This window comes from Poromitra crassiceps, assembly GCF_964638095.1.
Source record: "Poromitra crassiceps genome assembly, chromosome: 4".
Classification (NCBI taxonomy): Eukaryota; Metazoa; Chordata; class Actinopteri; order Beryciformes; family Melamphaidae; genus Poromitra; species Poromitra crassiceps.
In genome coordinates, this window is record NC_139626.1 from 18,314,364 (window position 1) to 18,327,926 (window position 13,563).

A 13,563-nucleotide genomic window follows, 5' to 3' on the forward strand; every position below is an offset into this window, starting at 1 on the left:
TTCTTTTTCAACGCTTGATAGATGGTCTAAATATTCCTGACTGGAAACTGGTGGAAAAAAGACCGCTTTTTGCTGGAGCTGCGTCTGGTCAGTGTTCAGCGCCATTGTTGTTTTGAGTTTTGACCGCCAGAATGGGCGTTCCTTGTACTTACGTAACGCCCCTTGAAAGCTATGAATAGGCCCATTTCACAGCAACCGTTTTGAGGTGGTAAAGCAGGAAGTAAAGCAGTTGTAATCAATAACATTAATGAGGGCCCTGGCAGTGGAACACCTAAATGGAAGGGAACCATCGTTAATGGTATTGATTACACCTGCTTGACTTCCTGCTTACCACCACAAAACGGTTGCTGTGAAATGGGTCAATTGTAATTCACTGCTTTGGGTTGATCCTGCTCCAGCCCGTCCTCACAAGGAAAACGACAACATTGGTTGATTTTCAAGGTGGTTAAAATGGCCGATGTTTACAGATGCGGCCTCTTGCGGTCGTGTGAGTACGTGCAGCGCATACGCCAGGGTTGGGAGCTGTAACCAGGAAGTAGCGGCGACCTCTGGCGGTCTTTAACGTAACGACAGTCTGATATTGAAATATGTCACTGAGTAAGTGAGTGAGCAAGTACAGTAAGGGAGGAGGGAACAGTCGCACAGTGCTAATGAGCAGTTTCTGTTGTGTTGACACGCATGCATGGAATGGTCAAATCCCTCATTCATCAAAATCTCTTTGGCAAAGAGAAGAGTTGTGGTTGACATGTTGTGGTCAGCCTGACTTTTTTCTGTCAAATACAGCGTGTTGTTTTTCTATTGATCTGGTTGGCACTGTTGATTGAAAGCTCTGCATTATGCCATGGTGCATGCTTGGTTATTAGGTTTTCAGACATAACATTTAAAAAAATAAATGTCTGCCCCAACAAGTGTATTTGTCTCTTTTATTCTATTTAACTTTTTCATATTTATGCATTTTTATATTTTGTCTGTGATTTTTGTTATGTATGTTTGTTATGTTTTTAAGCTCCTTGCACCCCAACTTCAATGGAGTTTCTACTGCAAATGGTAAATAAATTGACTGACTCTCTGACTCTGACTCTAATCGGCAAGCTCTGCGATCACTTTTACTCAAAATGGGACCATGATTTACAAAATGAAAACTTGAAACTAGTGATTGAGACCATGAACTCATTAGGAGTCTTTACCGAGGTCATAAATCAAGTGAGAAGCAGGGTCATTTTACCATTGACTTCGAGAGAATCAGACTTCTTTTTGGAGCCAGTGGAGTTGCTCCCTGCTGGCCATTAGAAACCTGCATTAGAAAGAATGCAGGTTGCATTGGCTTCATTTTTCATGAATCAGAGCTACCCCTTACAAACCAGTTAGGTCACTGAGATTGACAGAAGATCGATTTTCTTTCTTTGTTCCTGAAAAGTTGACACATAGGAGATACAAAGTTTTCATCCAGCAACAGCGATATGTAACACATGCACACCATACATATTGCATAAAGCTGCCCTTCCTCACACAGTATCCACACGCAGGCATGGGCTGGGCGAGCTCCTTCCTGTGTGCCCGCTCCTTCCTGTGTGCCAGCTCCTTCCTGTGTGCCCGCTCCTTCCTGTGTGCTCACTTCTTCTTGTGCTCGCTCATTCCTGTGTGCTCGCTCCTTCTTGTGTGCCTGCTCCTTCCTGTGTGCTCGCTCCTTCCTGTGTGCTCGCTCCTTCCTGTGTGCCAGCTCCTTCCTGTGTGCCCGCTCCTTCCTGTGTGCCCGCTCCTTCCTGTGTGCCCGCTCCTTCCTGTGTGCCCGCTCCTTCCTGTGTGCCCGCTCCTTCCTGTGTGCCCGCTCCTTCCTGTGTGCTCGCTCCTTCCTGTGTGCTCGCTCCTTCCTGTGTGCTCACTCCTTCCTGTGTGCTCACTCCTTCCTGTGTGCTCACTCCTTCCTGTGTGCCTGCCAGCTCCTTCCTGTGTGCCAGCTCCTTCCTGTGTGCCAGCTCCTTCCTGTGTGCTCGCTCCTTCCTGTGTGCTCGCTCCTTCTTGTGTGCCTGCTCCTTCCTGTGTGCCTGCTCCTTCCTGTGTGCCTGCTCCTTCCTGTGTGCTCGCTCCTTCCTGTGTGCTCACTCCTTCCTGTGTGCCAGCTCCTTCCTGTGTGCCCGCTCCTTCCTGTGTGCCCGCTCCTTCCTGTGTGCCAGCTCCTTCCTGTGTGCTCGCTCCTTCCTGTGTGCTCGCTCCTTCTTGTGTGCCTGCTCCTTCCTGTGTGCGAGCTCCACCCTGATTAACAATCAGGGCAGAGCTGCTTATTTTCACACTTCTGCTTGATTCATGATCCACAAGCTGCGAGTCCGACGCCGGGTCACACAGCCTTTTCATGAGTTATGAGAGTATTTAGCGCATACTAGAGAACCATTAGCGTCGGCTAATCACCACAGGTGTTCCTGTGTGCGCGCGTCTGTGTGTGTGTGTGTGTCTGTGTGTGTGTGTGTCTGCCCTGTATGTGAGGTTAATTGCAAGTATTCCAAGGCCTAGGATGCTGGCAGGGGTCTGAATGAACGGAGGGGAGCTGGAAGGAAGAGGTGGACGGGGTGGACGGGGGGGGGGGCTCAAAGGTCACGGTGGGGTCGGGGCAGCTTCCTCTCATTATCAGAATCAGGGTCAGAGAGCACACACACACACACACACACACACACACACACACACACACAGAGCAGGGTACCCATTCACATACTACTATGTACTGTATGCAATGCACAGGTATGCTGCAAGGATGGAAACATTGGGTCACACCTTATTTTACAGCACACTAATAAGACGTAACTAGCCTTACCTTGTATCAAATTGGACAACAACCTGAAACATGTTCATTATTAGTAAACAAACACAGGTATGCAGCACCTTACATCTACATCATGCTGTAATCAGTGTTGTAGCAAGTCACTATATTATCTCAAGTCCCAATCGAGTCTTGAGTCTCCAGTGTTCGAGTCCGAGTCACCAAGGAAGAGTCCGAGTCGAGGCAAGATTCACTTTAATAGCCACAGTAAGGCCGGGCTCAGTAAGGCCGGGCTCAGACTCCACAGATTCAGCCTAATTTGAACCTGATTTGGCCGCGCCCGAATATGACTGTCGAGAACGACGGACGGCGTCTTTACCTCTTGTAGTGACATATATATGTCCTTTATTTACACATTTAAATACATGTGTCATCAAAATGCACTCTGGCAGTTTAAAATGAGCAAACTGAATTGCAGTGCACAATACATATTAAATATTAAAATTCGTTCAATATCTAAAAAGCACAGTAAAGCCAGAAACACAGTAACACAGGATTGCTCTTATTTGTGTCCATTCAGCAATCTGACCATGGAGGGTATAGGACTCTTTTTGTAGCGCTCTGTTTTTATGTCTCTCAGCCGTGCTCCTTGTCTTGTCCTTGCTCCTTCTCTCTCAGCGCACGTTGGTGGGAGCCAGCTTGAGAAATCTGTGGAACTTTGGAGTTTGAGTGCAAAGTTCAGGCACATGACATGGTTAAAGACCAGCATCGGGCATCTGGGATGCCTCACAACACTCCGACGATAAGTCTAGCATGCCAGTCTTTTTGGTCTTTTCTTGCCTAGTTTGACAACTACAGTATCACAATCAGCTGCCAGACATCAGTCTTCTGCCATGGGGGGAGAGCCTTGTAGAGTTTATGACCTGGCTGGGAGGGGTTGGCTATCATTTTTCGAGACTGCTTCCGTGTCCCGACAGTGTGTAGGTCCTGAAGGGATGGCTCATTACCTGAGTCTGACAGCCTGTAATAATGCCATATCAGAGTCCTGCGCGGGTCCAGTTTTGCAAACCCAGTCCCGCCCAGACCCGTTGATACCCGCGCCCCGACCCGTCACCCATGATTAATCACACAGACTACAAACACAGTCGCTCACTTTGAACCAAACCAAACTGCCACCGTTTCACACGGGAGGTGAATAGCAGTCTTTCTGGCTGAGACTCATCCCCTGTAACATTAGCGCTTAGCAGCTGCTAACGTTAGCTCAGTAACCACTAACCAGCTAGTCAGCACTTCTATCAGACAATACAGTGTTGTGTGTCCCTCTTATGATTATATTAAGACAGGGGCGGACTGGGATCATAATTCAGGCCGGGCATTAGATACCAAGCAGGCCAGGCCGATACGGGCCGACGCGCGTGCCGGCATCCGAAGGGCGGCGGCGAAAAATTTGGGGCGTTTGAAGCTCAATTTGGGGCGTTTGAAGCCAGATTTGGGTCGTTTGAAGCCCGATTTGGGCCGTTTGAAGCCCAATTTGGGCCAAGTCCAATTTTACAATGAGATGCACCCACTTTAAACCTGAATAAAGTAATAAAACCACTAGTAAACCAGTAGGCGGCGCCTGGCCTGCTGTTCAGTGAGTGGCCTGGCTTGGCCTGCAAAAAAAAAAAAAAAAAAAAAAAAAAAAAAATTTTGGCAGGCCAGTCCAGGCCAGGCCACCGGGCATTTGCCCGACGTGCCCGATTATGCAGTCCGCCACTGTATTAAGATGTACTGTGGTGTTCATGTGTGTACCTTTTTTCCTATGTTGGAATGTGCCCTTTTATTTATTCATAACTTGCCTAACCTACGTCGACGCACACACCCCTTCCAACTTTGGCTGGCTGATCGCAGGTCTGCTGTATGGTGCCGGCGAGTGAATGTGGCGAGTTTGAAACGTTCCAGCTGAGGGACTCGACATCGACAGTAACACACCATCTACTGCCTGCTCAAGGCTCTCTGGGCGCATGCAGGTTTATCATAAGGGTGTGATTCCGAGCTACTTTCTCATTATAAACATAATCAATAATCAATGCGTTTCAATTATCGCCATGTTGTGAAACGGCCGCCTCGGTGGACGCGCTGCATCGGCTGCTGCCCGGTGAATGATCAGGGCCCGGGCCGCATTACGAGCCTATCTCCACATTTCTACAGGCTGAATTATGTATTCTCACAAATGCATGTTTTGTGCAACAGAAGCAATGACAGGCGTGGGCGGATGGAGGCTGGGCGAGACGAGACGAGATCAAACACAGTCTGCCAGACAAGAATCGGAAGCAAGCTGTGGAATCTTCTCCTGACCTCTCTCCCCACGGCATCTCACACTCCAGCTCTGCTCCATGCCCACTGTCTCCCCTTTTGACGTGCCTTTGTGCTCATGTTTAACATGTTTAACATGGAGGTCTCAAAGCAAATTCCATTTTTAGGGCTATTTACAAACTGCCGTAGCTAATCTGGCCTGGCTCCTTTCCACTGCACCTCACATGTGGCTTGCGTGTACAGTACATCTGATTTTGCTGGATCACATTTACACCTGACAGTAAAATGTGTCTCTGGTCGACACACTGAAATCCAATGTGTCACTACATCGCCAAACTGAAGATTGCTTCCTTCTGTTAGAATGTATGTCATTTAAAATGGACAGTAAACAACTCGTCTTAATGTTCCCCATCCACCAGTAGCCTGACAATGTAGTTTGGACAAGTATGCGACTGTACTATGGAGATGTCCTTGTTGGATCCATGTGCTAAAGATGATTGTGGATTGTAGACTTTTCTCATTGTTACCTCGGGCAAGAATGTGGTGTGTGTGTGTGTGTGTGTGTGTGTGTGTGTGTGTGTGTGTGTGTGTGTGTGTGTGTGTGTGTGTGTGTGTGTGTGTGTGTGTGTGTGTGTGTGTTAGGGGTTGCATAGTCTCAACGCCAGACCCATGAGAGTTATTACGCTGATACACTATGTTACTGCATGCTGCAGATCTCTCGGTGCACCTGGGACACCCCCCTCAGCCAGCTGGGGTAGGAAGTGAAGCGTTCACTTGGCCAGTGATTGGCCAGTGGTGGATTCAGGCTTCACCAATCAGTAATGACTTTGCGATCAGATGACACGGGAGGTGCAGCCCATTTTTCGAATCGCTCTCTCATTGGCGCTACGACCTGTCACTGTTTGATGCCCGATGTTACGGTCACTGTTTTTCAGAGTAGATATGGTCCTTTCAGCTTAGATATCACAAAGATATCACAAATGTTTATTTCTATATTTCCCGGCTGTCCATGTATGGCTCTTCCGCCCCTGTGGGCTGGAGCCCAGTTTTTTTGACAGCCTATGCTTTTTCTTTTTGTGTCCCATGTTTATGGGACCCTCTGAACCTGCTGAGGATTCTCCTGGAACCCTCTGAGGAACCTCTGAGGAACCCTCGCGCATCCAAGACCACAGTGCTGTTCGAGTGATGCTCCTGGAAGCTATACAACTCCAGCTAACAATTGACATCTTCTCAGCTCTAGGGGATCTCGTCTTGCAGACTCGCACCAAGAGCCACACCGCACACTGTCAAGATAGGGATCACAATCGCATTCTGCCTCGATAACACAAAATGTTTATTTAAATGGAAACAGTGGGTCATTGAAACATGTGGGGAAACATGAACGTTCAACCTGGGAACCGTAGCAAAACTGCACACTGTTTTCATCATTTTGAACACACCCCAGCTGATCCTTGTATCGTTTAGTAGGCTAAACCAGGGGTTCCCAACCTTTTTTTCACCACGGACCGGTTTAAAATCGACAATATTGATGCGGCCCCCGGGGGGGGATTGGATATGAAACGCATAGCGCATAGTTCATAAGTTTGGATACAGTATCAAATACACAATATTTTCCTCCCATTAAGATAATATGAAAACATTAACTCACCAATGTGTCTCCCACACACCGAAAGTAGAGGAGGTAACCACTGCGCTCAGACAGGTGCGTAGTCCAATGTAGAAATGTCACAGGTAATGAGAAGATGGGGACCGCACTCGAGGAATATCGTTTAAATTTTCTTTAGCAACAAAACGTTTTCGGCCGTCCGGCCTTCATCAGTGTGCAAAGGACTCTCCCACACACCGCACAGCAGCCTGTTTATATTTCCTCTTTATCTCTCATGTCTGTGAGACTGTTTCTTCAAATCGATAGCCTAAATATCATTGTGGATGGCCACAAGATAGAAATGTGTTTGCAACACGTACTTTATGATTTCACTCAGTTGTCTTTTGTACTACACAAAAGAGGTGTGCATTTAAGGTAAATAGATAGCCGGAATTACTTTGTAAACATGGCCGCCAGGCATACGCAACAAACAGCGCATGCGCTGTGTACAGCGGAGGCGCTCTTTACAGGCAAACATGGAAGTGACTCGGTGTGGGGATTTACTCTGAAATGATGTTTCACGTAACTATGGATTAATATTTCATCTCGTGGTGAGTACCCGAAGCACAACATGTATTTTGGCGCTATTAGATATGTGTTTTTGGTTATTTTGAACGTGTGTACCACTGGCATCCATTATAATATGGCAATACTTACTAACTTCACGACTGTAGCTCACTGTATACTGCTCGGACAGTGACGGTAAAGGCATGGTGTACCTTGGTTATTTTATGCATTTTTGCATAACAATCCATAACATAGTCCAATCCAGCCCAGAATGCATATTAATCCCAGGTGGAAAGAGTGTCTTCTCTCTATTCATCCTCTTCCCTCCCTCCTTCTCCACGTTCCCCTTCCAGTCCCCATAGCCGAGTATTTACCATGATCTGTGCAGCGCTGCAAGGCGTTGTGACAGCAGGTATAGGCAGCATGAGACTCTTGTCTTTCTCCCCTCTCCAGACCTCTCCTGGCCAGTGGACCATGCGCCTCTACCCATTGGGGATAAAACCACTAAAGCCACTTTACCGGGACAGAAAAAAGGGTGTCACATCAAATCAAAGTGTAAAACACACAGAATACTGTAGCCCCCTGTGGGCGCGGCACAATGGCAAATCACCATCACCTGTCTGTTTCAATGTCCCTCTAACTAAACACTGCCTGACTGATGTGCATGGCTGAGGAAGGGCTGCTATTTTATCATATATGCCCATGGAGAATGAAAAGCATATTGAGTCTGCAAACAGGCCAGAGTGGTTTACTTAAGCGTTCCATGAAATCTAAAAGACACACATGTACACGCACGCACGCACGCACGCACGCACACACACACACACACACACACACACACACACACACACACACACACACACACACACACACAGCAAGAGTACAAAATGCAAATGCAAAATTCTCGATCGGAGCAATGATGCACCTTGCAACTACGGACAGACAAACAAACAGTCATAGTAGTAGGATATTATGTAACAACACGATTTATGACATGGCATATGATGTCATAGACATTGTGACATAATCAGTGATGTCATAAATTCTTGCCTACAAAGGGACCGGCAGGCACTCTACACTAGATAACTTGAAAAGGGTAGCTCATTAGCTAAATTCGTCAGTAAAAAGCTGTTGGACATCGCCATTGCTGACATGGGTGACGAGAAACTGGACAACCAGCGGCTGAAGAGTTTCAAGAACAAGGGTCGTGATTTGGAGACTATGAGAAGACAGAGGACTGAGGATGCGGTGGAACTCCGCAAGAACAAAAGAGATGAGCACCTTTTGAAGAGGAGAAATGTGCCCCACGAGGACATCTGTGAGGACTCTGATGCTGATGCTGATTTCAGATCGCAAAACACCTCTCTGGAAGCAATAGTACAAAATGCCACCAGTGATATCCCAGGTGTCCAGCTGAGTGCTGTTCATGCTGTCAGGAAGTTATCTTGTGACCGTAACCCTCCCATTGATGACATGATCAAATCAGGGATGCTTCCCATCCTGGTCCACTGCCTGGACAGAGATGACAACCCATCTCTTCAGCTTGAGGCAGCCTGGGCTCTGACCAACATAGCGGCGGGTACCTCAGAACAGACCCAGGCTGTGGTCCAGTCTAATGCTGTGCCACTGTTTGTGAGGCTGCTTCACTCTCCTCATCAGGATGTGTGTGAACAGGCGGTCTGGGCCCTGGGCAACATCATAGGTGATGGCCCTCAGTGCAGAGACTATGTGATCAGCCTGGGCGTGGTCAAGCTCCTGCTCTCCTTCATCAGCTCGTCCACCCCCATCACCTTCCTCAGCAATGTCACCTGGGTTATGGTCAACCTCTGCCGTCACAAGGACCCCCCACCACCCATGGAGATGATCCAAGAGATCCTGCCAGCTCTCTGTGTCCTGGTCCACCACACTGATGTCAGTATCTTGGTAGACACGGTGTGGGCTCTGTCCTACCTGCCACACACTAACGAGCAAATCCAAATGCTCATCGACTGTGGCATCGTGCTTCACCTGGTGCCCCTGCTCAGTCACCAGGAGGTCAAAGTTCAGACTCCTGCTCTGAGGGCACTGGGCAACATAGTGATTGGTACAGATGAACAGACCCAGGTGGTGCTCAACTGTGATGCCCTCAGCCACTTCCCTTCCCTCCTCAGACACCGCAAGGAGAGAATCAACAAGGAGGCAGTGTGGTTCCTGTCCAACATCACAGCAGGCAACCAGCAGCAGGGGCAAGCTGTCATTGATGCCAAGCTAGTGCCCATGATCATCCACCTGCTCGACAAGGGCAACCTTTGCACTCAGAAGGAAGCAGCCTGGGCCATCAGCAACCTGACAGTAAGTGTAAGGAAAGACCAGGTGGCACATCTGATAGAGAACCAGGTGATCCCACCATTATGTAACCTGCTGACAGTGAAGGATGCCCAGGTGGTGAAGGTAGTCCTGGTGAGCCTCAGCAACATCCTGAAGATGGCCGATGATGAGGCCAAAACCATTGCTAACCTCTTTGAAGAGTGTGGAGGTTTGGAGAAGGTGGAGCAGCTGCAAAATCATGAAAATGAAGACATCTACAAACTGGCATATGAAATTATTGATCAGTTCTTCTCATCTGATCAGTTCTCTCGCTGATGATATTGATGAAGACACCAGCCTGGTCCCGTAGGCCATCCAGGGTGGAACATATGGCTAAGCCAATGGCACACCAATTAAACATTCTCCAACTGCCAACATTGGCAGTTGGAGAATGTTTGGTTGGTACGCCATTGGCGAACACAGACTAACAAGGGTTGAACATGTCAAATCTAAACAAACATCGGGACAAAATGCTCCAAATGCTGCTCTTGTTCATCCTCCACCCACACACACTGTGTGTGTGCGTGTGTGTGTGTGTGTGTGTGTGTGTGTGTGTGTACATACATATGACTAAAACTACAGTTGAACACACTACACACTGCAAGATTTTTATCTAAACATGTGACTGTATAACAATTTGTGTAAGGGTGTATTCACACCTATCTCGTTTGGAGCAGTTCCGAAACAGAGAGCGTTTTCCCCCTTGGTGCGGTTTGTTTGGGGGAGTGTGAACACAGCAATCGCACTCGGATGCGGGACAAAACAAGCGGACCAAGATCGCCAAGAAAGGGTGGTCTCGGGCCGCTTTAAACAAACTCTGGTGCGGTTCGTTTGTGGTGAGAACGTGATCCGACCTCGATCCGCCACAACTGCAGGAAACTGTGCACATTTTTGGATAAACCACCTGCCGTAGTCAGCTGCGCTGTGCGTAACATCTTCATTCAGATCCTGTTTTGGCGACTTGTGACTTGCATGGATAAACTTTGGGGGATTTTTGGATCATCACATCAGCAGTTTGAACTCAATCAACTTACCTCTGGTCTCCATTCAATAAATGAAAACAAGTCGTGGTAATCAGAGCCAGCCTTCTTTGTGATAGGATTGTCTGGTTCAATCAGACAATCAGACTGATTGCATGTCTTCCTCGAAATGTCCGTTGTTATTAAATTATTTATTAATATTTTATTCCTGACAGGACAGGTGTTCATATACAGTATAACCTATGTCTCGGCTAATCCTCTGAAGTCTCCGTGATAGTAGCCTAATAGCAGAATTTTCGAAGGTCTTTGATCTTCTATCTCCAAATTCCTAGATAGGCTAAATAAATACATAGGCTTACATAGGCTACATAGCCTACATAAATAAATAACTTTCTCCCTCTCTCCCGATCCCTCCCTCTTTCTTTCTTTCTTTCTCTCTCTCTCCCTCTCCTCGCACGGTGCACGCCCGACATAGCCTAAAATGTAGGTCTAACAAAACGCATTCTTATAATCATATAGGAAAATCTCTGGGAATTATTTTTTCCATCCCGAGAGGCTATTAGCCTACCGGAGTGTCTCCTTGCCAATTCACGAGGCTTGACAATACTATTTGGACCGTTTGATTTGTGGCTGTGTGAACACAAACAAACCAAGGCACAAATGCAACAATTGTATTAATTAAGTACCTGAATCGGAACAAAGCAAACGACCTACAGGTGTGAATACACCCTAAGACAGAACCCCGAAACGCATTAACCCCGCCCTAAATGCTACATTCCAACTTCCAACTGGTAAATGTAGTTTACGCATCGCAGTGTTTTGTTGTTGTTGCCCAAAACAATCTGGCAACAAGATATGCAAGTGAGACAATGCAGGATTCCCCCACAATTGGTCTCTTCGTAGTCCCACCTCCACAAAACAGCTTGTTCATCAGCGCAGATTGTTCCACAAGTGCTGATCAGTCAGATTTTGGATAAGAGTAGACCACGCTGTAAAATACGTGATTTATTTGACATTGATAGCAACCATTTAGTTATCCTCATGGATATTTCAGTGGTGAGTGAAGTTTGTTGCATAGTGATACTCTAGCAGATCTAATTCATCATGATATGACTTGAGCTGCCCCCTTTTGGGCTCTCTCGATTCGTCCGGGTGCATCCGTGCTTGATGGGAATTGTTTGCAATGGAAACAAGTGACCTCACTGGCTGATTATTTTTCATAAAAGTAGGATTTTAAGAGTCAGTACTGGAAGAAATTAATTGTAAAGATGTGCTATTTTTGCAGCATATGCCTCCCTTCACCAGATGACTGCCGAACTGTGCACCGAATTTGCCTTCTAAGCCATTTGAGCACCCCCCCCCCCAACACACACACACACACACACACACACACACACACACACACACACACACACACACACACACACACACACACACACACACACACACACAGACACACACACACACCTTCTGTCCCTGCAGTCTCTTGCAGCATGACTGACTGACTGGCTGACAGAGAAAGTGCTGATTCCAGGTTATCATCTCCAGCAAGGGTGATTAGTGGAGGGGGCAGAGCAGCCCAGGAGCCAGGCTTGTCAGGGACCCTCCGAGGGGGATCAAGGGAGGGAGGGGTAGGGAGCTCTACCACCAGCCCCACGATCTCCATCTGCCCTGGGGCACAGACTGGATCAGCACCCCCCACCTCTGCCTCTCCACCTGCTCATGAGGTGCTGTGAAGACAGGGTAGAGGTTGGGGCTGAGTTGGAAAGGTGGATTTGAGCTGGGTTTGTGTGTTGAAAAGATGGGTAGCCCGATACAGGTTTCTCAATGCCAACACTGATACCACACTACTGTTTGTACTAGGGTTGTGCGATGTCACCAATATATCCATCGTGATTGTTTCACAGTCAAACATTGTGATTAACGATGACATCGTCATTTATGCCATCAGCTGCTGCAATGCACGTTAAAAGCAGGACAGCTGAGCTCTTCATGAGACCGACAGGCAGGCTACTTAGAGCGGTGGAAATGGGCCATACGCTACTGCACAGAGCCAGGCGACTCAAGCAGTACTGCTGTAACAGCTAGCAGTAGCCTAGCTGCTGCTGCTGCTGTATTTCTCTCTCAACTCTCTCCAGTCTCCTCAACTCTCTCTTATTAGGTTCAAAAGCCCATGCGAATCTAACGTTATATCCACCAGTAATTCTGTCACTTTTCTGCCAGCTAGTTAAATTCAACACACACACGTTGTTGGTCAGGATCTGACTGTAACATTAACGTTAGCCTATTTGTTTTGCACCGTTCAATATTGCTAGTGCTCTATCAATCAACTTCAACTTTCACTTTGGAAACTTTCTCCTAAAAGTTTTCACAACAAAAGAACTGACTTCTCATGCGCGGGGGACGCCCCGGCGACATTAAACAAGCGCTCCCAGTGCAGAGAAGCAGTAGAGCGGAGGAGGGGGAGGGGAGGCTTCTCTGAGTCTGAACTGGGTGCGCTCGTTTAATGCTGCCGGCGCGTCCCCCACGCGTCACGGTAAGTGGACTTGGTATGTTTTATTATTAAAACGGCACAAATTTAATTCGAACAGATAATTAATCACGATGATCCGATGTAGAAGGCTCAGAGGTCGATGGGGGGTCGGCCAATCACGATGGTCGATGCCATCGTCCATCGTGCCAACCCTAGTTTGTACTGCACAGCCATATTGGTGGCAAAATAACTTGTAACATATTAACAGGGAAACAAATGAGATCTACAGCGAATGCACTGTGTACATTATATGGCAAATAACCTTATTGGTAGGAAATGCATGTGGCATCACCCATTGAATAGGTGACATTTTATGTCAATATTCAAAATCGTTGCACTTTCAAGTATTCAGCAGAGCATAGGATATATACTGTAGGTAGTATTGTTATGGTTTCCAGCTTTGATGTGCTTTCTGGTCTATTATCATACTTATTTCAGCTCTCGTTTGTCTAGGGTGGATTACTCAAAGCTAAACTCCAACTACATTTAGCACAATGAAAGCAAG

At 47.3% G+C, this 13,563-nt stretch overlaps 1 protein-coding gene and 1 pseudogene across 2 annotated transcripts in view; one reads left to right on the plus strand and one right to left on the minus strand.

The window, feature by feature from the left end:
- Positions 1 to 13,563, minus strand: part of rbfox3a (RNA binding fox-1 homolog 3a) — a gene marked incomplete at its 3' end in the record, with an annotated part of 422,340 nt that overhangs the window by 338,472 nt on the left and 70,305 nt on the right. The gene's annotated exons all lie outside the window — the stretch shown is intronic.
- LOC310776032 (importin subunit alpha-3 pseudogene) lies at positions 8,352 to 9,821 on the plus strand (annotated as a pseudogene). The gene has a single exon. The product of its transcript is annotated as an importin subunit alpha-3 pseudogene (transcript).